General features: G+C 41.5%; 1 long non-coding RNA gene across 1 annotated transcript; it reads right to left on the bottom strand.

Annotated features, from left to right (window-relative positions):
- Positions 1-26: 26 nt before the first annotated feature.
- On the bottom strand, positions 27-24,944 carry LOC149918934 (uncharacterized). Its single transcript, XR_016464147.1, has 3 exons — positions 24,034-24,944; positions 1,224-1,406; positions 27-513 (listed from the first exon to the last, which is right to left on the bottom strand). It is a non-coding gene; the product is annotated as an uncharacterized LOC149918934 (long non-coding RNA).
- Positions 24,945-25,820: the final 876 nt, after the last annotated feature.

Here is a 25,820-nt window from a genome sequence, read left to right as displayed (position 1 = left end):
GTTACGTGAATGTAACCCTAGGGTGTTTACAGTACTAGAATCAACTTCCATTGCAGTAGTGAGAGGGAGGTGCCTGGTTGGTTTTTTCTTCTCATGTTGTTTTAATAAGACCAGAAACTGAGTTAGCTGATGGGTGAAGTTAAGACTTCCAGGGTGAGGATTTCAAACCCAGACCTACAGAAATTGTTTGACTTGGAAGTTGTCTTCCATGGAACTTTTCTTGCTACCTGGCTTAGGCATAATTCCCACTAAGTCTGCAAATCAGGCTCTTCAGTATGATGGCTCAGTTTTCAGAAGTAGTTAAGAGAAGAGTGAGAATTTCCTTTTCTTTGCTTGCTGAACTGTACCTTCCATCGGCTCCATTTTTCAGTGGAAGGACACAAAGATTACCAGACTGACAGATGTTTCACTTCGACCTCCTCTAAAATGAAACGGTTTACTTTGGCAATCCTACAGCAGGTCCTTGTGATATTTTCCAAGTGAAACATTTTTGTTGTGTCTTTCAGACCTGCCCTGCATTAAGAGGAAAAGGATAAAATGAGACTTTTAAATTGCCTGAAAATTTGATTTTTATTTCTCATTTCACCAAAGAAAAGGAATACTTGCTTCAGGTCTGAGTATTTTACAATATTTAGGTCAGTCACAGAACTAAATGTTGTACGCTGTATCCTTTTAAGTACTGAGAGCTCAGTGGGTCTCATTAAAGCTCCTGTCCCTGTTCACTGTGGCACCATGGGTCCTTCTCAGGGCCTCTCCTCTGTAACTAACTGCCAAAGTCTGACACTAGGACAAGTGAAGACGTTGCACACTTACTTAAGATCTGACTGTATGAAAAATGAAGGAAACGGTCCTGAATAAAAATGTTAGGGGGGATCTTCAAGGAAGAAGACTACTTGCAAAGTATCAAACACATATGACTTTATTCTGGAGTTAAAGCAGGAGAAGGATAGAGGGCCAGTTTCTTTCCTCAGTCAGAAGCCAAACGCTACAGTTAGTTAGTCTAAAATTAGAAGAAAAACTACCCTGCTTACCTGCTGTGGTTACAGAAAAGGAATACAGATCTGATCACACTGGGAAATTCTGTAGGTCTTAGCTCAGAGTTGTCCTGCTTGAAGTTAAATCTTCTACAGCCTATTATCTCCTTAAATTTTCTCAAATGAGAGTGTGAGATAGATACACAAAAATTTCAAAAACCAATATACTGAGTTACGGCTGAGACATACCCAGTGAAAGCTCTTAACATACTGCTGTGGCTTCCTTCCAGTCAACTTCTGTTTAAGGTATTGATGGAAATTCTTCTCTGTGATGATGGTTGAAAATACACATACGGTGTCTCTTTTTCTCTCCTTATCAATGACGATTTGCCCACAGGAGCTGAGTCCACCACTTCATTAAAAAGAGGCACCCTGAAATGTAAGAGAACCCATTCCGTATCTGAGCAGAATTCAAAACTCAGCAAATGTCTCACTAAATCATTCTCCCTCCAGTATGTAGCTCTGTAGACTAATCAAATTTGCCTCCAAGGTTACCAGAACCTTCCTTTCATTGAAAGGAGTTTTGCTGGGGCTTATTTCATCCTTTTCTGTGAAAAATCCACATATCCTCAAGAAGCAGAGAAGTGCCTGAAACCGATGCTCAAGAATGTGGAGAAACTGAAAGCACAGTAACAACAGAGAGCTGTACTTCTGAGAACAGAGCGGCTCTTTCACATGCAAAGCTGCACTCTTTTGAAGATCTGTGGCTTTTCCCCAAACTTTTATGAGCTTCCCATCATCACCATGTAATAGAATGATGCTGTAAAGAGTACTTTCACACTGGATTATATTCTCATCTTTGACAATCCTTGTTAAAAGGAGTTCTTCCTAAAAGGTTTACCTGAAATTTGGATTAAAGAATTCTGTTCTGCATTTGGTTGTTGTGAAAATTCAGACAATTTCCCAATCTCCCTCCCCTGGATGGCCTCCTCCTGCCTCAGAAATGGGCTGGGCTCATCCGTGAAAGCTGGCTTACACCCCTAAGCTGCCATCACAGCCAGCACCACAGCCTCAGGCTTCCACATCTCAGTACTGCTCCAACCTTCCCCCAGCTAGGGAGTTAGGATGGCAGCGTGAGTCTCTGCTGCTCCCGCGAGTATCCCAGTGTGACAGCTGAGGAAGTGACCAGTTAAACTTCGGTACCCTTAGAAGACTTTGCTCCAGGACAAAAACTCCAGGACCATGTAATTCTGAGCCACAGGATTGACTCCTTGCTGATTTATTGCATCTTTTTAAAACAACAAGTTTAGAATAGCGTGGGAGTTTGCCATTCTCAAACAATATACACTTCAAGTCGCTTTGATACTTCAGAGAAAAAACACAAACCCAAGTTGTTCTGTGAGCAAAAAACACTAAAACAAAGCCTGCTTTCCTACAGCCTTTCCCCACAGCTCCCCTCAGCAGGCCAGCTCCAGCTCCTTGCGTCTTCCTGCCCACCAGGCACAGGTCTGCAGCTGGGCACCAGGAAGGGCTGATGGCCACGCAAGCAGAGATGCAGCCACTGCCACGCTAACAGCTGGCCCTGCTCACAGCAAGCATCGCCGCTTTCTAGCTGTTCATTAAGATGTAAAGGCCTCAAACTACCATCCTTCTGGTACTCTCTTCCTTAAATATATAACTGAAACTGGTCACAGGGTTAAAAACTACAAGTAGCAGTAAGTTCAGGCAACACACACTCACTCTGGGTCCAAAAAAACGCAAACCAACCAGACAACCCATGCCTCAGTGAGCTCTTAGCCTATCTGTTGCTGTTATCAGCAGTACACAGCAGAGGTTTTGGCATGTCCTTCCATCTCCCCTGCCTGACTCAAAGGTGCAGCAGTTGACCCAAGCTATGCCTCCAGCTTGGAATTATTCTGGTTCAACAGCCTCATTAAATCCGCACTTATCCATTGCTGACACTACAGAAGCAAACTACTTTCTGCGATCTGCCTTTTCCTTTTGTCTCCTTTTACATCTTATTTAACTTAAGACAAACACAAAGAGGGAACCAAAAGCATACCAACCAGCCTAAAACCCATTCAGATCCCAGTGTTTTTCCCATGTTGACTGGCTCCAGGCCTTCAGAAATGCCTTAAACAAAATACAATTGAAGGAATTAAGTGAAATCCAGTTTATCTGAACCCAGGCCTTGAGCCCACCTACTTTGCCCCAGTGTAGCGTGACTGGTTTTGGCACTTCACCTGAAAAGCTGCAGGGCTCAGGAATACAATTTCAATTCATAGTTAAACAAACATTTTCTTTACATCGTTAGGAGGAGGGATTGGACACCATGGCTGTAGCCATTTACTGGTTACTAGAGCTGCGGTTTAGGTGAGAACCCTAAAAATACAAAAACCACTAAGTACAATTCCTTGATTCAAGTTTCTGAGTGCAGCAGTCTGGAACTGATTACAATTTATACCAAATGGCACCAACACTTTTTATACCCATATCAACCCTTTATATATATATATATATACATATATATATATTCCTTCTCCAGCCAGCCATTTCCTTGCTACAGAAGTGGTGTTACAAGATTGCTGATGTGGTTAAAACTGAATTCTGCTAGCACAGTAGCATTATAATGGAGCTAAAGAGAACAAAGGCACTATGGCGCTGACAGAGGCATTTCACTTAGACACTAGAGATATGAACAGATACTTTCCTGTCAGGATGCTAGGCAGTGAAAAAATAGCCAAAATTCAAACAGTATTCAAAGTGATTCCTAATATTCCTTGGGAAAAACAGTCGCAGCAGGAAAAATTGCTTGAATTCAAGAGACAAAATTGGCAGTCATGAAAATATTCGGCTGCTCAGTGGCAACTGACATAGACAAATTCCTGACAAAGAGAAGTCCCAAAACACTGAGGGCTCCTAACAGTTGTCGTGGACACCAGCTCACAGTGATCCAGTTTGAATCCCTCACTGCCCCTGGATGGATGTCCACATGGCAGCTGTAGCACCAGAAAGAATCCTGGCTTTGGCAATCCCTTCCAGTTTTTCAAAAGGAAAGGTGACAGATCCCATTAGAGCATGGCATGGGCCAGACCTGGCCACCAAGTGAACCACAGCACATGCCTTTAAAGTACACACCAAACTTAAAAACCCCACTGCTGCCTCTCAAAGAGACTACAGAATTGTTCCTCATTAATGCCACCCACTTTGAAGAGCAGTTTGTTCTTGCTGTGTGAACTCTAACACCAAGCTGGCCTAGGGAGACATTCAAGGAGAAAAAAAAAAAAAAGTGAATTTGCAATACACGAGGCTGCTCCTCACTCCTGAAATCATAATTTGTTATTTCTATAGCTTTTTTCCCCCATCAGAAGATCTGAAATTTACCTAGGAGATCTATGTGAATGAGGAAAATGAGCAGTCTGCCGAAGACTTCCCTTTGAGTGACAACAATGTCAGCCTGTTAGAGAATAACAGCAGCCTTGGAAAATGCCCACGACTGGACTGCAGTCACTGCATTCACAGCAGGAGAACCACAAAACCTGGAGCCTCCTGGGTCACCGCTCCATAGCCGGAAAGGCTGTGTTTGCACGCCAAGCAGGGAATACAGCCCTGCACCTCAGCAGCTGTGTAGCCTCACCAAACTCTGAAGCTTGCCGTGCGTGAAGTGGAAGATTATACTAGAGACCTCCTGAGGTCCCTTCCAAACTACATTTTTTCCATGTCAAGAGGACGTGATCTGATACAGCAGTCTCTGTGCCCTAACCCTATGCAAGACAGGCAACCTGACAGAAGGGATGTGAAGTGGAGGCTGGAATTAGATAATCTTTAAGATCCCTTCCAACCCGAGCCATTCTATAATTCTATTACGCTCTTCCCCTTCCTCTCCCACATCTGAGAAAGTGCCAGGAGCCTGCCTTTCACTCTGGGGAAGACACAGATCTGCTCAGCCCACCTCAGCAGTATCCTGTCCTGAAGAAGCACTGCACACTATGTACATGAAGAGTTAAGCAGCAATCTCAGGTTAGAAGGAAAGTTCTGCAGTGAAACCTTCGTCGTGATGAAAGGCACAGAGGAGGGAGGAAATTTGGGTATTTTTATTACTTTCTATGCTGATTTTCCTTTCCCCGAAAGTCATGCTTCTCCACACACTGCTTTCCATTAGTTCTAAACCAGAGGGGATGAAGAGGACACCGTAGCCAGCACGGAAAACTTCTACGTGACAATTTCAGCATCACCTCCAATCCCTATCTAGTTATGCTGCCAGGATCCATTCCAGACTGGATTTTCCAAAGCACTCCATATTGATTTAGCTTGTTTTCCCACCAAAGGCTGTGGCACCTCCATGGAGTTCAGTGGCAGAGCAAAGGGTGTGCCAATCTCTTCTACAAAATTCCACTACGAGTGTTTGATGAAGAATGTCTCTGGCAGGAAAGATTTTAGTACAGCTAAGCAATATTTGTATTTTTTTCACAATAGAAGTTTCATTTATGCCACTTCTCATCCAGGAGGTAACTGCCCCAAAGGGTGGGTAGGACCTGTTCCAATATCCCCAGCCAAAGACAGCTTTCACCTTAAAATTAAGTCAATTTTCCAGTCATTTCAGTGGTCCCACTTGTAGCACAAGTGGGCACTGTTCCCTGGATCCATACTCACCCTCCTTGCTGCAGACAGCCATACGCAAAAGCATTCCCTATTTTCTGTCCCATTTGATACTCCTTTCCATTGATACTCCCTCCCCTCCGGCATAACCTGCCATCTGCTCACAACCAAAGCCTCAACCTCCCATGCACTAATTCCTTCCTGTTCACCGGTACAGGCATCCACAAAGTAGTTTTCAGTTTCTAAATACAGATGTGGCATGTGGTGAAAGTGATAGCTACAATCCGGTGCTGAGACAGACACATCTTCTGCCAAGGTAAGCTGATCACATCCGTCACAAATATAGCATCATCTCACAGTGTTCTCTCACCTCATAGAAAAACAGAGGATACCACCACCACGTCATATTTATATTCTTCTCAAAACTACTCAGAGGGCTGCAACATGCATGTTTGCCTTCTTTTACCATAAGCAAGAAGTTTCAAGTGTACTTTTAGCAGCTAACGTACTCTGGCCTGCAACATCACCAAATGGAGCTACACAGCAAACACAGGATAAGGAAGTTTCAAAAATAAAGCAAGAAAGGAAAGGGAAATCATTTGTTTTTTGCAACAGCGAGCTGAATGAATGCGGAACTTTCATTCACATTTGCTCATGCTTAAAGGTCATTTTTCAAAACACTAAGGAACTACATTAACTACACACTGCTTTTTGCAATGCTATCCCATTTCATTACACTGAATATAAAACAAAGCCGATTAATGGTAAAGAAGCTTTTGAGGGTTTCACTAGTGAAGGAAATAACACAGTGCATCCAGCTATACATATTAATTTAACATCTGGTCATAGTTCTGGTATTGGGTTATTCCACCACAAGGCAGCAATAACTGCTTTCAGCCAAGCTGGCCCTTACTTCATCCATAAACTTGGTTTATGTTTGAGCTCTAGCTACAAATGTTACATCTACCACGTACTAGACTAAAACAAAACACTCGCAAACATGAACCATAAGTAAGACAAGCCAGGAAAATCTAATACTAAGTATTTTCCTGTCTAAATACCTAACTCAAAACAGCTACAAGACACTCAGTGACACCCCGAGCAAGGGCTCCCTGTGAATGTTCTCATCAGCCTCTAGAGCAGGCCTGAAAGACCCCTGTAGCAGCTCTCTCCATTCCCTTACACTTTTAATTTCATAGCTTCCATTCTTTGAAATTTTCCCCAACATTCCTTCTCTTTGTTCTTCTGTATTAACACTGTCTGTTAACCTGCGTTAACACTTTCTCATCTGATTTTGGTGCAATTCCTCTGACTTCTGGGGATTCACAGGGAATAACTCAGCTCACAAAACCGGAAGATAGACATTTTTCTAACTCCATAGAACTAAAAATAGTAATAATAGTAATTCAGAACAGTGCCAAATAAAGTGTTTAAAACCTTTTGAAAGAGATCTAGAAGTATTGAAGCAATCTGCTAATACAAATTTCTTCTGTGTTTCAGAACAAATATTTCACCAAACCCTTTCAAGTCCCCCACTGGCAAAGCAAAATGTGAATTAAAGCATAGATGTACTTGAGGGACAAAAGGAAGATTCACATCAATGTTTTCAAACTCTGAGTTCTGGAGGTTAAGTTAGCTTTACATAAATCATTTTCTTGTAGCATCATAACAGGCTGCCCAGGGAGGTGTGGGATGGAGCTGTGGCACTGAGGGATGGGCCAACAGTTGGATAAGAGGACCTTAGAGGTCTTTTCCCCTAAGGAATCCCTTAAGGATTCTATGATTCCATAAATGGAGTATCAGCAAGTTGTAAAAACATCCCCTTATTACATTATAAATGTTTATAAAATGTTCATAGAATTCTCCTTTTGTGCAACTAGCAGATCTGGATTCAGCAGCAGCTGTTAAATAACTGGGCAGAAATATAAGCACATATCAAATGCAGAGACACACGAGGAGAGATGAAACCCTCACAATTTGTTTGGGCTGGAAACTGCAGAAAGAAGAAGTATAGGGAAGCTTTGGCATTCATTGGTGTTAAAAGCAAAGACACTTTTTCTTCTGTCTTTGTCACTAGAGGTCAGCACAGCATCTGAAGTGCCACACTCTTCGGGTTTAAGGAATGATGATAAAAATCAGCAGCTCAGAGGGTAACAGTGCATCTCTAGAAATAGCTCCAAGAAGACACCGTCTGTACATCTGCAGTGAAGTTCTGAGCCAACTGTGAAGCCTCAGACAGGGAACACTGCTGATGGCAGCCAGTGAATAGCCTGGACTAGAAATGAGAATAAAAACATGCTGTATGAGTAAAGGTTCCAGCAGAGCAATTAGTGTCTAACAATGGCTATTTATAAAGCATCCATTAGCCCAAGGTAAAAGCTGTCACCTTAGAAGCCCAGCTGACTAGCTGTCTGAGGACTCATCCTGATGGATGAGAAATAAACTATTTAATCTCCCTGCACAACAACATTCCTATCCCGGCTGCGAACAGCTGGGCGAGCTCATGTAAAGTGAGCTCCTCTGGGCAGGTCAAGCAGATACAGAAAACATTAACTGCACTGGAACACTTCCTAGGAATGCTGAACAAAGAGCCACAGGCAGACACTCAACTTCCCGACCCTACAGGACAGACAGCCCTGGTGTAATCCTCATCCTTTTGAAAGTCATGGAGAAACCTCTCAGCCGCTATGCCTGCTCCTGGGCCTCCCAATGGCTCAGTTACTGCCAGCCAGGGGGTGACGTGCCACCACAGCAGGGATCAGGAAAGAGCAACTCTTCCTTTAGCGAGATCACAGGAGGCTGCAGCACTACGAGACAGGTGCAGGCAACAGATTTGGCACTGAAGAAGAGAAGTCTCCTAAAGCAGGACAAAACCATTCCAAGAGCACATGATAGAAAGAGGCCCATGTTCCTGTGACTGACGGGGCTTGTTTTACCATTCCAGTGAGAGCACCTTCGTCAGTATGACTCAGACTCAGAGACCTGTGCTGTTTGCAGCTATGCCTCAAAGACCCATTTAGGACAGAAGGCCCTACCTCAAGCATCAGCAAAGGGCATTCACCAGGGCCCTGCACAAGCTGGCACAACAGTGCCGAGCACAACTTGACCCATGTACTTCTCCCAGCCTGGCAGCTAAAGGACTGTCAGCTCCTTGAAATCCAGAGAAGTTTGGTTAGAAGATGGGAATCCTTTAAACTGTGGCAAAAGAAGCAACAGGAAAATAAACTTGCACAGACTCAAGTGTAAAGTAACACACCTTGCTCAGTGTATCACTGCAAGAAGAAGTTAGCAAAAAAAAAAGAGACTCTAACCCTATCTGCCTAAGAGCAAAGCACGTAAATTTCAGATATTTTAAAAGACTGTTTTTTCTCAATCTACACCTGCCTACAAAGGGTAAATACAGTGGTGGACACCCAGGCTCTGGCAGCCATAATAAAAGCCTTTTTGCTACAGATGCCTTGCCTGTATAATGTATTCTTGCAACTTTATCAGTACATTACACACAAACATAGAAGCGATTTGTTACTGCTATATGTTTTCTAACTTTCTCTCTTGGAAATTTCAATTCTAAAATACACACATTAAAACAAATCCAGGAGTAGAAAAGTGGGCTTTTGAGATCAAACAGCTACAAGCTGAAGTCTGGGTCTGTAAAGCTTGAGGGCTTCTAACCATTATTAATGCCTTTGAGTCAGAGCAAACGCAAGTCAAAAATGGGCACGCAGTTGTGCAAGGTGCTCTAAAAAAGGCTCTCTCTCCAGTGACATATAAAAGGGGAAAATAAGATGGATGCTGATGGAAGCAGTATACAGGTGTATAATGAGATAACTCTAACAACACTGAGGGTAGCTGCCCAGCCCGCTGCTATGAGGGATGCAGCCAGGAATGGGGACAAGCAGCCAGGAGAGCAGAGAAATCACACACGAAGATGCACACCACAGACTTTATAGAGGAACCCACTGGATGTCATTTCTGACAGTTCTAGAACTCACTGAAGTTTTAAGCACCCTGTTTTACTTCCCTGGAATGAACCACCACCTGCCCCCACGGGGCAGTGGGACAAAAGGGTCATGCAGCACAGGGTGGTAATGATGCAGTTATTTATAGCAGCTTTTCACAAGTAGAGGAGAAAGCTCGAGGGCACACGCATGAAGATTTTACATGTGGAAACGTAATATGAAATTGTAAGCTGGCTGCAAACAAAGATCAACTCTGCCAGAATAAATTATGCATATACTAAACAGGACAGAAGTAAAATGCAAAGAACATGGAATAGAAAGATGGGGCTGAAACAGGAACAAGAGACGAGTAACATACAAAGAAAATATGAAAAGAAGGAACAACCAACAGAATAAACATCCCAGATAAAAGTATTACTTCCTGTGAGACCTTTGGCAAGTTACTCAATTTCCTCATCCATAACACGGAGGTAACGTTTCCTGATGTCACCATCTCCCCAAAAGCTTTAAGCCTCTGATTGTTTGGATAGCAATCTGTCACAGGGAAGAGATGGAGACATACATAGGTTTAGGCCTTAACAACTTCAACAGTTCTTCAGCAAAGCTTAATGTTAATCTTTGCTGTTTTGCTCACATCATGCTCTTTGTTCACAGTACAGAGAAACACAGTGTATGGTAAGCAAGAAGGTGAGAAATAGAATAGCCTTCTGCTCACTCTCTCCCTCCATAATCACACAACCTAAGACACACAAATAGCTGCAGACATGAGGGATTGCAGGCAGCAGCAGCACTAACCTCACGAGGCCACAAACACAGAGGACAGACGAAGAGCACATTACCCTTTATGTGTATGTTGACTCACAGCTTGAGTCTGACCCATAGTTTTCCCTGACTGCTTTTTTTTTCAGATCACAATGAACTGTTCTTCAGCTTGCCCCACAGCTGCAAGCAGTAGATCAGTCGAGATATTTTTATGTTTTGATGGCTTGCTTGAATGGTGGAGGGGAAGAAAACAATAAACTTTCTATACTGTGAACATAAGCTATAATTAGAAAGGCCCTTAAACTTACATATCCTCAGCTGCTGTAAACTGTCACAGATCCATTAAAACCAATTGGCCTGATTCCCCAGACAGCTCGGATCAGCTCAGATTTGTGGAAGCGAGGGATCTGGCCCACAGCCCGCACTGCAGTCCAGAAAGACCATCTGTGTTTGACAGGATTGGAAATCAAAAGAAAGATCAGCATCCTTATAACTTACTCAATGCTTCTGAGACAAATGATCTCCATGGCATTATATTAGGTAGACTAAACATGAGCTATAAAAGACAAAAACCTGTTTATTGTTTCTCAGTATAGTTTCATCAAGGAAGATTATGTAATTTCTTGCAACATACTCCATAAGGTGATGAAACGTGAAGGCAAGGAGACAGCTGAGGAAAGAAGAGGGACAGAAACAACACTGAAGAATTCATGCTATTTTATGAATATAGATGTGACAAACTAGATAAAGCTGTCCAGCTCAAGCTGAACAGGACTTTATGTCAAACCTATTCCCCACTGATGTCAGTGGAAAGACTGGCATAACACAACGCTGCTCAGCAGCACAAAAGAGGGGCAGCATAGGAAGAGAGGAGAAGGTTCAGCTTTTTGTTTTGGAAGCTATTCTTAAAAGCTCCCATACTCCAATTTCATGAGAATTTGGATACCATTGTTACCATTCCAGCTATGAAAAGCCAGGTGCAGAGCTAAACTAATGCAGTCATTAGCAGTACAGAGGAAACTGTATCAAAGCAACCAGAGTTGTGTCCTGCTGCTCACTGGCAGAAAAGAAAATGATCTGTACAAAGCCCCTTTACGGTATCCAGTAAAAAGCACTGCTTTTGGATCATTCACTCTGAGCTTGTTAATTCTTGTGAAGAATTCACATCAGGAACGAGCTGACTCTGCATATGGGCACTCCCCAAAAAGAAAAGTTTGCTTACATAACACACACACATATGCATTTTCAAGGCACAGAGTGTAAATGAGCAGTGAAAACTGCTTTGAATTCCAGGGACCAAAAGCATCCCTGCAGGGAACAGGCACCAGTGTTATTCTGCTCTGCATCTACTCCCACAGCCATTATTTATCCTACAGTCTGGTGCATACAAAAGATTTGGAAAAATGGGGCTTTGAGAATACACATCTCTTCTGCTTTAACACAGAGCAATTTGATTGAACCTTATGAACATTTGCCCTCAGCATCTCTTTCTCACTCAGTTCCTAGCTCTCCTGTAGCTCCATGAGCTACCTTATCCCCAAGGACACTTTGAACTGGAAACTCTCAAGACCTCTCAAGGCAAGCTCTCTCCTCAAGCATAAAGTGAGAATGAAAAAGTTTGCACAGCAGCTAAGAATATCTTCCAGCATGCAAAGTCAAAATGACAGAGGAGGGGAATCCTGTTTCAACCTTGCCTTCTATCTGCAATGCCTTCAAGATGTTCTGACTGACGTAGAGACAAGCAGCACGTGCTTGAAAGAGAGGCTGCCCTCAAACACAGTGCAAGCAGGCTCTGCAGCTGGGCACTGCTTGCACTGCGCTGACCCAGACTAAGCCTCTCCAGGGCACTGGCTGTGCTTGGTGCTGACTGCACCACAGTGCACAGAGAACACATGATGCAAGTTCAGGTCTGTAATCACTAGCAGCTCACTGAGCAGATTTAAACTTTAAACTGATTTGAAAAAAAGGGACAAGTGAAATACTGCTAAGCAACTTCGTACTTGAGTGCTGTTACACTATAGAAATGAACTTTTCAGAAAGAGAGTTAGTTGGGTCTACTCCACACTCAGTCAACTTTTACACACTGCCACTTCTGCAGCCTTAGTGTCAGGTTTGAAAGAGCCAGAAAGACCACAGCCTGCCTTCAGGTACTTCCACTGCAAAATCTTCTGCACTAAAATTGGTTCTGTGCTTCAATTAAAGTCACTATTTAATCCACCATTCACTACAAAGAAATATTCTCATCTTTGTCAGATCTGTAGAACACATTCTGCAATACAGACATCTTCCTAAAACTTTTCAGCCTGTCTGCCAATAACTAATATTAACACACACACGCACACAAAATCAACCATGAATATTCTAATTTCCAGATCCTTCTATAAATGAAATTAATGATTTCCAGGAGAGGATGTAGTCTCATTTGGAAAATTCCATTTTCATTTAACTTTATAAAAAAGTACTCAAAGAGAAAACTTTGGACTTGAGTCATCAGTAATTTGCAAGAAGTCAACAAAAATGTTTATTCATCCATCACTTGTACACCTCTTTTCCCTCCCCCACTGAAATAATTGCATTCTTGACATACAAAACAGAATCTCTGGGAAGCTCTCAATAAGACTTTCCTGAAGATCCTCTTATATTTATATAAGGTCCTTTGGTCCAGAATCATAGAATCATCAGAGCTGGAAGGGACCTTTAAAGGTCACCTAATCCAACTCTCCTGCAGTGAACAGGAACATGCACAGCTGCAACAGGTGCTCAGAGCACTGGCCAGCCTAACCTTGAGTGTCTCCAGGGATGAGGTCTACCACCTCTTCTGGGCAACTCATGCCAGTGCCTCACTGCCCTCACTGTAAAAGACCATTTCCTTATATCCATCCTAAACCTCCCCTCTTTAAATCTGAAACTGCTTCCCTTCATCTTATCACCACAGATCCTGCTACAGAGTCTGTTCCCTTCTTTCCTGTAGGTCCCCTTTAGACACTGAAAGGCTGCTCTCAGGTCTTCCTGAGCCTTCTCTCCTCCAGGCTGAACAGCCCCAGCTCCCTCAGCCTCTCCTTCAGGAGGTGCTCCATTCCTCAGATCATTTTTGTGGCCCCCCTCTGGATGCACTCCAACAGGTCCATGTCTCGTTTGCACTGAGGACTCCACATCTGAACACAGACCTTCACATCTGACATCATTTAATCTACTTAAAACTTCCACAGATTTGCAGTTTCATTCCTAAACACCATACTAGTAAATAGCAATGATGATCACACACAAAACAAAAGGTGTAGTATTTTCTAAATCCCTCACATGCCACAGGTCTTTAACTTTCATCACATTTAGCAAGACTCAAGATTTGCATGTATTTCACATACAAATCACAACCAGAAGAAATACTTTGCACGTAGCAACATCGCTCTTTTAAGTCTGCCCACACTAATTCACCAGTTCCAAACCACGCGCCACAATCTTAACAGAGTGCCCCACTATGCTGACACAAAACCATTGCTATAAGGATTAGCAGAAAGGGGTTTGCTTTGTTGATTTGTTTATTTTTACAGCAATAACCCCAGACTAGATTCAGACAGCAGAAAAAGCAGGAATAGGGAAAACATAAAAAGCGAGGTAAGTATTATCTGAATTGTGCATAATATCAAAATGGAAACTGTTTTCTAAAATTCAACAGGGCCTTTGAAACAATCAGTGACACCCTAGTGTGCTTCAGTACATTTACCTCAACTGCATCTGCAGAGCTACCTTTATCAAACTCCTTTACTTATACTGAGGGGGGAGGGAAAACAAAAAACAACAACAACAAAAAAACCCACAACCAACAACCCAACCCTAAGATCTTTCCTTTGTTTAAGCGCATTTCCTGCCTTCCTTACTGCTATAGACTGTGTTGTGGCAGGCCTATTTATAGACCAAAGAAAGGAAAAAGCACCACTGGAGGCAGGAAAACTAAGTTGGGAAAGAATAGAAGGAAGTGTGGCTGCCATTTAGCCAAACAATCTAGAACTAATTGAGCTCAAAAGAACCCCAGCCTCAGTAAGCTGCTGGGAGCCAACGCAACAGGACCCTGCTCCATTCCACAGGCCTTGCCAGGGCTGGGTGCAGCCATGGATGGGACACCGCCGGGCAGCACGTAGCCTCAGCATCTCAACCCCGTGGCCGCAAAGAGCTTTTTGAAGCAGTACGCTGAAAGTCAGACATCTGTCAGATTAAGGTAAGTGCCTCCTTTTGGCATTTCTGCTGGCTGCATTCTCCACGTCTTTTCACATGTGACCAGACTAGTAAAGCATGAGCTTGGGAGAAGGAACTGTATCTGATTTTCAGATAAAGGTTTGGCAGGATGTCTAATTTTTAAAGAAAGAAACCTGAATTCAATTACAGATTCCTCAGATTATTCCTGAAGCGAAAGATGCCCGTGCCATATGTTCACACGATCATCCTGCTGTTTTCCTCACCTGCATCTCGTTTATCTTATCATTGTGACAAAGTGCTAGAGAAAGGCTGATGCAAGCTGTATGCCCCAAAGTCAGCTCTGTGGAAGGCTTCAAATAAAAAATTAGAGGAAATAGAGGGGGAGGGAAAAGTATACGGAACATGTTTACATAAGATGTGTTAATTTAGATTATATGAATGTATAAACATGAATACAATTTATAATTAAAATGTTGTGAAAATTGAGCCTCAGACCCATGAGGTATATATGAAGATAAGAACGTTGCGAAAATTAAAGCACTGAAAGTTTCTACAGTCTCAGACTTTATTATGGCACATATTTAGGTATGTGGGTAAATGCATAACAATACCCCACGTGTACATATAAATATCTAGCATTCTTTATGCTTTTTTTGTAACACCATGTAATTACCACTCTGAGGTCTAATTAAAACTAACAGCCAAATGCGAGTGGGATTTTGTAATATGTTTATTTTCAGATAGAGAGAAATATCTATCATGGCATCATATGCAGAAAGTTTCATTATAAGACACACTGGTCTGCATATCAATTAATTGAATTAGCATCACCAAGACAGGCTTCTAAGAGGAAAAATTATTTTAAGATTGCATTTATTTTCTTCTATTTTAAACACGTCCTCTGCTAACAAAGGAAAGTTGCCATCTGAAAGCAGGAGGATAGAAGCTGCAGAACACTAGATTCAGGATTTCAGCAACAAATTTTCATCATCTTTGAACTAGCTCAGAGGGTACCCTTCTAGGAATCTCACCTGTGTTAACATACTACCTCTGTACATGTGCTATTCATATTATTCATGTGTTATTCCAATGCTGTTTAGGATTAGTGGCTCACTGTGAAAAGTTGCCCAGAGCGAAAAGGAAGCACGGTGTGTAGTTATTATACCGTATCCCCGTAGGATGTTATTATGTTTGAAGTCTGTCTTAGTGAAGATAGCAAGGCAGGATGTTGGCCATGTAGGTGAAAAGCTGCGATAGGGCAATTGTAAACAGCAGCATTCAGCTAAAAACTGCATCCAAGGAGGTGCCAGCAGCAATTCCAATGAAACAGATGTTAGATAACACTCACAGAAAGAATCAGGCTTCTCTTTGTCTGACTTCAAAGTACTCGATTATTTACAGTAATTCGCATTTCCAAGAGGCTATAAGCATGGCCTTGTGAAGGATAAAACATCTGTAATGAGAGTCAAGTAGGAGCCTCTGTAGGTATTTTCAAGAAAAAGCCTTTTAGATTACAGTTTGAGTTATGAGCATAGCACTTTCTCCTTCAGGCAAAAGTTCCTTTCAGTTTCTGAAAGAGACTTACCTGCACGGAGACAAGGCAAGCAACCTGAATTCTGAGGGGTTTTAATTAAAAAGTGCAAGGTTAAAGTATGAAACCACTTGCATGCCAGTCAGCTGCCATCACTGTGGGCACCCTGTGCTATTGAGCTTTCCAGGAAAGAGCAGTCTGACTCAAGGATAACTTTAAAGATGCATTTTGGGTAACAGAAACAACCAGGTACATAGTTCAGGTTTAGCAGGATTTGTTATTCCTCATGCAGTTGCAAAAGTACACCCTATTTTTCTTTCTAAGCCCCTGTTCTACTACAGCAGGCTCTCTTACCAGGGAGCTGTGTGCTCTAAGTCCATCAAGCTCACCAACGCAACAAACAAGCTAACAACAAAAAAAAAAAAAACAGCAAAGACATGGAAGTACTGATCTATCCGGAGAAGCAAGGGTTTTCTGAAGTCACATATACAGTCTACAGTACAGTCTCATTCAATAAGCAGAAATGGGGGAGAGAGAACGCAAAAAAGAAGCCCAGCCAAAACACATGAAGAAATCAGAATTCACAACAGCATCAAGATAGCTCTACAAAAAGAAGCAGCTGCACAACACTTACAATAGAAATGTCAGAGCTTAAAAAATAAGCTGTTTTTTCAGGCATTATCAAAGAAATTATGACTATGTGCTGAATAACATCCTGACTCATGCAAATGTTTATACAGGTGCTTAAATTTAAACGTATGAGTAGTCCCATTGATTTTAAGCAAAATTATTTCATCAGGATGATAAAATTTAAAGGCAGGCAGAGTGATTAGATCATCTGGTCTGACTTCAAACACGGTACACTAATTTTCCAATAACTCTTGTACCAAACTCAAAAACTTGCCTGCTTGCAACAGAACATGTTGATATAGTGCACTCAAGACAAAAGCTTAAGGAGCAGCTCATGATGTTCTACATGCAAACAGACTGAGTACAGTGACAACCGCTTGAATTGACACCAATCCCCCAGCTCAAATGAGAGTAGAATGGTGCACAGGCTTTGTACCAGTCTCCTGTACAAGGGTGAAGGTCAGTGAAGGACTGCTTCTCCCTGAAGGGATATTTTTGTGCCCCATCAGAAAAAGCCATTAACTTTAGCTACCTATGCTTTTAGTGGACTCTGAAGTATTACTGCATAAACAAGAATAAGTGAAAAAGCTGCTTTTCCAGACAACAAAGTGCAGATATCTTTTGTCTTACCTTCTCCCATTTGCCACACAGCCATGTGCAAATATTGTTACAAGATAAGGAGTGACTGTTCAGAAGCAGACAAGACACAGCAGAGGTCATCAAATGGAGACGTATAGCAAAAGGAAATTACCAAATTTCTTATTATCAGAAACTTAAACACAAGTTTAAAAAAAATGAAAAAAAAAACTTAGTATTGGAAGCAAAGATGAGAAGAAGTGGGAAACTTGACCTGATGCCACCTTTACAAGCCTCAGCAAGAGTGGATTTATATTCCATATACATAGAACAGCACAGCAGTTCTATGACATAACAATCACAAATGATATAACAGTCACAACAACAACAAAAAAAAAAACAATGGGAGGAGGAACAAGATGACTGTCTTGCATATACCTTGCCCAGAAATAATGTTGTTTCCAGGATGCAAAGATCCTTTGACTACAGAGATCTCCAACACTGCAGCAGAACAGAGAAGATGGCACATACAGCCTCCAGGGCTACACGGAAAACTCAGCTAGGGATGGGAAAGCCCACACTTCACACAACTAAGAGCTTAACAAAGCTTAAGTTTTTATATATCCCAAGTGATTGTATTCACAGAATCCTAGAACAAAGCAGAACTCCGCTACTCAACATATAGCATTGCCAAAAGTTGTTCTGAGCAAAGTTTAATCAAAAACACCACATGATACACTAAGACTTCTCCAAATAGTTTGCAAATACAAAACCCCGTAGACATCCTTCACTTCTCGCATAGATAAGGCACGTTGGCTTTGAGAAGTATTCCTCTTTGCTGTGGTCCCCTAACAGGCTGCGCAGTGACTGCGGACTCAACCAACTGTGCAACACGAAATACAGCACTGCTCTCTAGCAGTTCTGTAATGCAGGACCACATGCCTCCAAGAATATGAAAATGTAAACCTGCCAATCCACTACCAATACAACAAAGAAGTGATGGTCAAGAAAGCAGGGGTGAACTGTAAACGAGGAAATAGCCAGGTGTGATGCAGAGCTGCTCTATAAATATGATTCAGTCACATACACACACAGTAATTGAGTTTGTGGTGAATTTAACATTTTGTCAAGCTAACAGGTCCTGGCATTATCCAACTAGTTAATTCACAACAGATTGTATATTATAAAGCTGTAGGTCATTATAGTAAGAATGAAAATGAATTGTGTACCAACACTTCCATTTAGATAGCTTAGAATTCTCAGCATCGTTTATATCCTAGCATACTTCATTTTTCCTATATCGTTTCATAAAATGTTTCACTGCTATTTTGGATTATTACTGCACCACAATAATCTCAGGAGGCTAAAGATAGATCTTCAAAGATAAGCTGGCTCATTAAGAAAGGGAAAACTGATAAAAACATTCAAACTCAACTGAACAATAAATTAGACCTTACTTCAGAAATGTGAAGAGGCAAGGGAGGAGGGTGAACTAATGTTGAGCTCTTCCAAAACAGACTGACCTTCCTCACAGGTGTGGCTAGTCCCTTCTTTCTTTCTTAGAAGAAGGAACCTCCACTCTATCTTCATATAACACTACAGTTTTATACAGCAATACAGTTTACATACAGAATTCTGGATACCATACATCTTTCTGTGATATTTAGTGTAGGAGGGTTAAGCGTCTTAAGCAATAGTTAAAAGCAGAATCATAGAATTGCTCAGGTTGGAAAAGACCCTAAAGATCATCAAGTCCAACCACAACTTAGCCGTACTACCCTAACTCAAACAAACCTCTGCTAAATCATATCCCTGAGCACCATAAAAAAAAGCAAAATAGTGTCCTCATACCATTAAGAGACTTGAAATGGGAACATTAGCAACAGAGAAAGGCTCATATTCAAAGCGTAATGCATACAATGACCTCGGCCCCAAGGGACTCTGGCATACAAAAATATTAACTGTTCTGACTATAATAAGCAAATCTCCTCACAACTCACGAGCATGGAAGAAACAGCCTCCTTCTCATCTGTGCACTGATTACTTCATAATATACAGAAAGCGCAGATGGATCCAAACTCACTCATCTCACAAGCAAGTTTGGAAGCATGGACTCCAAAATGCTCACACACAATGCCACTGAGCTCATACAGATTGACAGATAACATAGTTTGACTGATCAACATTCTACATGTTAGACTTAGTGGAGACTGTTTGTCAGTTCTACCAACCTAGGCACTTATGATGCCTCATTTTACAGTGCAAGCAGAAGCTTAAATTGCTATTGATAACAAAGGAGTGGTGCATAATCACTGTTTTAACTATTAATGACAGAAACTGATAGAAAAAAAATTTCAGGTTCTTTCAAGTAAGCAGAAGGAAATAGGTTTGATTTTCAGCTTCGTTTCTCACTAGACTCCCTTATTCTACTCCTGTACAGTCAATGTAAATGGAGTATGTCAAGCTGCAAGGTGGGATGCCTGTTCCAGCTCTGGGTATTGCTAAGCATTGCTGACTATCAAACTGAAGCATCAGCTTACACTGCGCCACTGAGAAGATCAACTTGATAAACCAAGAATCATTGGGTGGTGGCAACAGACACATCAAAATTTACACTACAGAAAAAGCATTTTTCACTTCTTACATATATTGAAAAAGCTCATAAATGCCTTGTACTTTAGTCATGGAAAAATTATTTGAGACGGACAACATGGGGATTCACATAAAAAGTGGTAGATGTGGTAGAATAGCAGTCTTTCCAACATAAATTGAGTGAAAAAAAACACAGAGATGACTTACACAAGCCAAAGTTGAAATCAGTTCAGTTTATAATAGGAGAGACAAGTAAACTAGTACTTTCTGTAAAACAGAAACAAATGCATTACTTAACATATGTTCACTGACTTGAAAACTTTTCATGCAACTAACATTCTGCTTCATATCTGAGAGAGGATGTAGTGAAGAGCTCAGAAAAAAATACTGATGTCATGCTCTTGTTCACTTGTAATCTTGCTTAGATCAACTGTAGAACAAAAACCACTTGCTGAAGCTTTTAAACTGTAGAAACTGCTGATGAACTCACAATTGCCCTGCAACAGACTTACCTGCAGTGCACTCAACAATGCAGCACTGCCCCATCCTTGTCTGAAACACCACCTATGGTGAGGATGGTCAAAGAAATCTAGAACACAAATCTCTTCTAAACACACAAGCCTGTTCTTCACGTTCAGAATAATCAGGGTAGTATTGGAAAGAGCAGTTTTTATGATGGATTGGTGCTTAAGTGGTGGTACCACATCTAGGTGAGGAAGCACAGGAACACAGTCTTCAAGCTCTCTTTCTGACACAAGTATATCCACCCTGTGGAAATAGCTATCAGATTGCTATATAAGGTAGATAGTGAAAAGCTTTTATTGTTTTGTTCTGTTGTTTGTAAACTACAGTGAAGATACTGTTACTGCCAGCAAAGAAGCCCACAGCGTTTGTTTTGACTGCACAGGCCAATTTCACTCTACGCCTTGGGCAAAGGCATCACCACTACTCCTCAGCATTCAGTTAAACAATTTATATTTGTCAGTTTCTCTCTGTATTTATATTAGGTATTACAAAATAAATAAATAAATAAATAAATAAAAATAAAAAAATCTCCTTTGCTTTTAAAAGAAGTGAATTCTGTTTCAACAATTGACAATGATAGAAATGCACACCCATTCAGCTGATCCACAGCAACTGATAGCTATTTCATGCTGCTTTTGTAAAAATGAAAGTCACAATGCTGACTGAGAATCATCATGGATAAACTAACAAGTAACATGCAATTTTATCATCAAACAACCAAGAGTCTATTAATTAAGATAAATTTGCTAAAAGCACTGGGAAACTTGAAACTGAAATGCCTCATATGCATACTGTTGCTCAGTTGGTGTTTTTCTATAAGAACTCCTCATCCTGGTCTACCCAAACATCTTGGTTGAACGTTAAGAGTTTTTTTAAGATGCAATTCCATGTGGGTTTGCTTTTTTATTTGAGTTTGGTTGGGTTGTTCATTTGTTTTGTTTTGTTGTTGTTGTTGTTGTTCTTAGATGCTGCATGGATAAGAAATTACTCACACATTTATTTATGCTCATCCCCTTTCTGAGGACTAAAAGTACAGAGAAATGAAAACTATCCCCTATGTTTCACGCCAAATTTGTATAGGAAGATAAGAGATATTAGAGATTACTTCTTCAGAGAAAATACTGCATGAGCTAAGACACAATTACTATTAACTTGCAGCTCTGAATACACAGATAGTAAGTACACGAACTACAAATTCTAAGCTGGACATGTGCATATGATTAACACACATAAGAATATTCAGGCAAGTGCAACACACAGAATTTCAGTTTACATTCCTACATTATCATAAGCTAAAAAGTAAACAAAAGCATTCATTTTCTGAAGGAAAGCAACCACAACCTTAACTCTAGGTACTGCCATAGGCTCCACTTGACTTATAATTGCTGATATGAAAAAGGGACTTTTTTCAAGAGTTGAACTTAAGAATGACCTAATCTTATCTTCAATTTCTCAGCCACAACACAAATACTGGGCGTATCTTTGTGTGTGAAAGGGGAGGTACAGATCACATTTACAGTACTGCTGTGCCCCCTAGAGCACTGAGCATAATGTTGAAGAACTCAGAATTCAGAGATTGCCAGGCATGTAACATTGCCTATAGATGCTTAAAACTGACTGAACGCAGAGGAACACTGAGAGACACAAAATCTTTTCAGCAAAATTTCCTTTCCATGATGTTCTTCAGATGCCCTTTAGCTGGCAGCTTAGCATGAGAGACGTTAGGCTATTTATAGCAGGCTTTTTAATTGCACTTCGGTATTTATAAAACATCCTGTCTAGTAAAGGCTTCCATGGTCTGCTTTCATTCATATCTGCTAATAGTGAAGGCTATATAGTACTTGGGGCAATGAGGCAGACCAGAAAATGAGGCACTGTTTATTAGATATACATTCCAAATATTCTGAAAGATAGCAGCCAAATCATAGTGCAACCATTTAAGAAACAAATGCAATACTGCAGACTTGCAGTTAGCATAACCTGACCCACATTCTCAGAGGATGCTTTTATGTCCATTGAGAGTTTTAATTCCCGTTAAACAAACTGCAGAACACACCAACGTAAAAAGGCATTTTCAGGCAACTTTGTAACTGCCATATTCAGAAAATAATTGTATTTTCTGAAATTTAGCACAATCTCAAAGCACCGATGCTGAGATAAACGTTGTATTATTGCTGAATTTGGAAATGAAATGACACATAAGCAATATGTAGGTAAGCACGTCCAAACAGATAACAGTAACAGCAGTTGAAAGCCAGCCGTGAAACATACTATCACAATTTCACACTATGCTTCTTTGTTACTGTTCAGTATTTCTCATGGCATGTCTGAGAAATGTTCATTTCTTAGTTTTTATGTAAAACATCAGTTTCCACAAACAAAAATATATCCTTTTCTATCGAGCCTTGAGCTGTTTTCTCAACATAAGAAGAAACTAAATACACTGTTGTGTATTTTTTTTTTGGTCAAAGAGAAGATGTACTCTAATAGAAGCAGAAATACAACACCATTTCTGTAGATTCCCTGTGTTCATGTGTTCCCTACCTTATTACTTTGAATGTATTTTTCATAAAAGGAAAAAAGAAACAAACAAACAAACAAACAAAAAACCTCACAAAATATTTGAGTTTTATTTTCAGGAATTGTGCCCAAATTATCTGTTTGGTTTCTTTCCACGATGACTTAAATCTGATCATTCTGTGTGAGAACCTGATAAAATTTTTCCTCGCGTAAACCACACTCAGTTGACATCACTTTTACTGATCCGCATAAAGCAATGTATTTCAGAAAGTACTCAGACTCCTTTGCTTTTTAGGGAGCATATCCCAAGGTGCCATTTAGGCACTATTATCAAATTATGGCCCTACGTGGAACATTGACGACCAAATAAAAATAGCAGCTTTTCAGGCCAGCGATGACTGACTGCTCTGTGTCCTATTTTAAATAATGAGGGTATCACCAGCATTTAATCAACGGAAAACATCAAAGGTTCCTGATAGATCTACAAGAGTGCTGTGGATATTGCATAATCCATGAAATGAACAAAACAATCACAACACTATGTGCAGATTGACAGACCATTACAGAACACATTTCAATCACGCTTTCTTAAGTATCAGCAGAGAGTAATTTTATAATTAATTTCCTAATGAAATTTATGATCTTTTCTTTTATAAAACCGTGTATAAAATTCCATTATTCTCGATCTCAAATGACAACAGCGTTTAGGAGGAATGAAATGGCATTTACCAAAGGTAACTCATGTGGTCAATGGGCTACGCCCTGAGCATAGCAAGTGTAAGGCATGCAGCAGCCTGCAACCCAGTTCTGCAGGGAGAGCTCTAAGTCCCTCTTTGAAATTATCCTCATCCCAGCGTCCTGAACTTAAAGGCACTCATCCCTCATGGGCTTGTCTCTCATTTTTAAACCCTTCCTTTTTGCAACTTCCTTCATTCTTTTAAGACATCCTCAGCAGCTTAACAACCTCACACAGAGCCCATGCACGGGGACACTCCTTAGAGGCCAGATCAACGCCTTCAGGCAGAGGAAAGCAGCTTCCAAGAGGAGCAGCTTCCAAGAGGAGCAAGTCGCTGCCATGTTGCCAAGCCCTATCGCGCAGTAGGATAAACCACTTACTGAGCCACTAAACTGCCTTTCCAGAAGCATCCCTCCTCATGCTATGTTTACTTACCCTGCTTACAAAGGCAAAGCTGAAACCTAGCATCATTTTGCATTCCGTGCACGACCCTCAGCCGCCGGACGAGCAGGCGATCCCTGCCAGCCCCACACAGCACCGCACAAGATGGCCGACCCGGCGCTCCAGGTGCATTGCATTGAGGAGCACAGGTGGCGGCAGGAAAATGGCCGCCGATGTGCGGGCCGCAGGTGGCTGCGGTGGGTCGGGTTGTACTGCACTGGGGAGCTCAGGCCGCTGGGGGCTGCTGTGGGGCCAGCATGCAACACCTTGCTCCTTGCTGCTACTGGGAACCGTAGAGGTACAAGGGGTCTCCGAGCATGCCATTTTGGTTAGGCTGAAAGGGCGAAGCCTTCTAGAAACATCTCTGTGTTTGCAAGAGCCCCAGTGGCTGGCTGGGAGCATCCCAGAGCCTCTGCCATGGCGCCAGCGAGAGAGGAAGGCTTCTGCACCAGATTTGGGGAGAAAGCCCAGGAGACTCCCTAGCTATACACTGAAGAAACGCTGAGCTAACTCTTCGTTCTTGTTTATCTGTTGTGGGCACGTGTTAGCAGGGTGCAGGTGCAGAGACGAGCGAGGATAAAGCAGGCATCCTGCCACGTTGCCAGGACAGGCTGGGGTTTCAGGGTTGTAGGGATATGAGGAGACCTCTAACTGAGGCTGTGGGGCTCCTGCAGCACTGAACCTACAGACAGGTCCTGTGACAGGCTGCTGCCCCTTCGTGCTGCTGGGCGATGAGAAGCAGGACGTTTAGGAGGCTTTTCATTAAATCTTTTCAAGGAAACCCAGTGGTTTCACCCACAAGAGAGCTACAAATGCATGGATAATATCATAAGGGCTTCTTCCCTGCTTCAGGCTGTGCTAGCAGCACAGTAGGTTGTGTGGTTTCATAACCATGTGCAAGCTTATATAATGTGAAGAGCTGGGTAGGGTCAAGGCAAGAAACCTGAATTGCCCCCTTTCTTTTCTTTTTATTTATTTATTTTTTTTTTCCCTGAAGCTTTCATCTTCAGTAACTTGAGGGCATTTGTTGACTTCTGACAAATGTGCCAGTTAGATATGCAATTAAAATTGAATAATTGAAATAAATGGGTAGCTTTTTGGCTCTGAGCAATTCCCTGGATTTGTTCAGCTCTCCAATACAGTACCATTAGCAGAGCTTTATTTCAGGAAAATGCCTTTATAATTCAGTGGGACTGTGTGATCTTGCAAGGTCTGGTTTACTTGCAAAACCATAAAATACTATCCATCATTACTGCACCCCGTGCTGAGGTACAGCAACAGTGTGCTGTCAGGTTTTTTGATATAAAAAACTACCACTAGAGTTTCAGCCTGGTATTCCTATATGTGTGTTGGAAATTAAACTTTCCAGAAAATTGAGTACTGCATCTCACCCTCAAAATTCCATTGACTGCTTTTACCTTCAAATACCTGAATATATTTAAATATGTAGCCAAGCTGTAGGGAATTAGGCTACAAAATCTCACTTATATTTCAAAAATGTACGGCCACGTATCTCCCTGGAAAATTCCATTACAATATGTCATTTTTTTTTACTTCAGTGTTGTACCTTCATTTGTCCTACATCTAGGAACGTGGGGATAAGGATGCTTTTGTTTTCCATTTTGTTGACTCAGTTTGGACTGATAGCCCTCAACCCAGAAGAGGTATCCCTGTGTGACCAGGCGATGTCTGGCACAATGGAGCTCTGTCTCTGTGCTGCAAAAATACTAGGCACCAAAATAAAAATTATCTGCAGTATTATTAAGGCACTCATCATTCTA

Source organism: Phasianus colchicus, chromosome 2, assembly GCF_987193195.1.
Source record: "Phasianus colchicus chromosome 2, bPhaCol1.hap1.1, whole genome shotgun sequence".
Lineage (NCBI taxonomy): Eukaryota > Metazoa > Chordata > Aves > Galliformes > Phasianidae > Phasianus > Phasianus colchicus.
The sequence above is the reverse complement of the archived record's forward strand: the minus strand, read 5'-3'. Positions and strand labels throughout refer to the sequence as shown.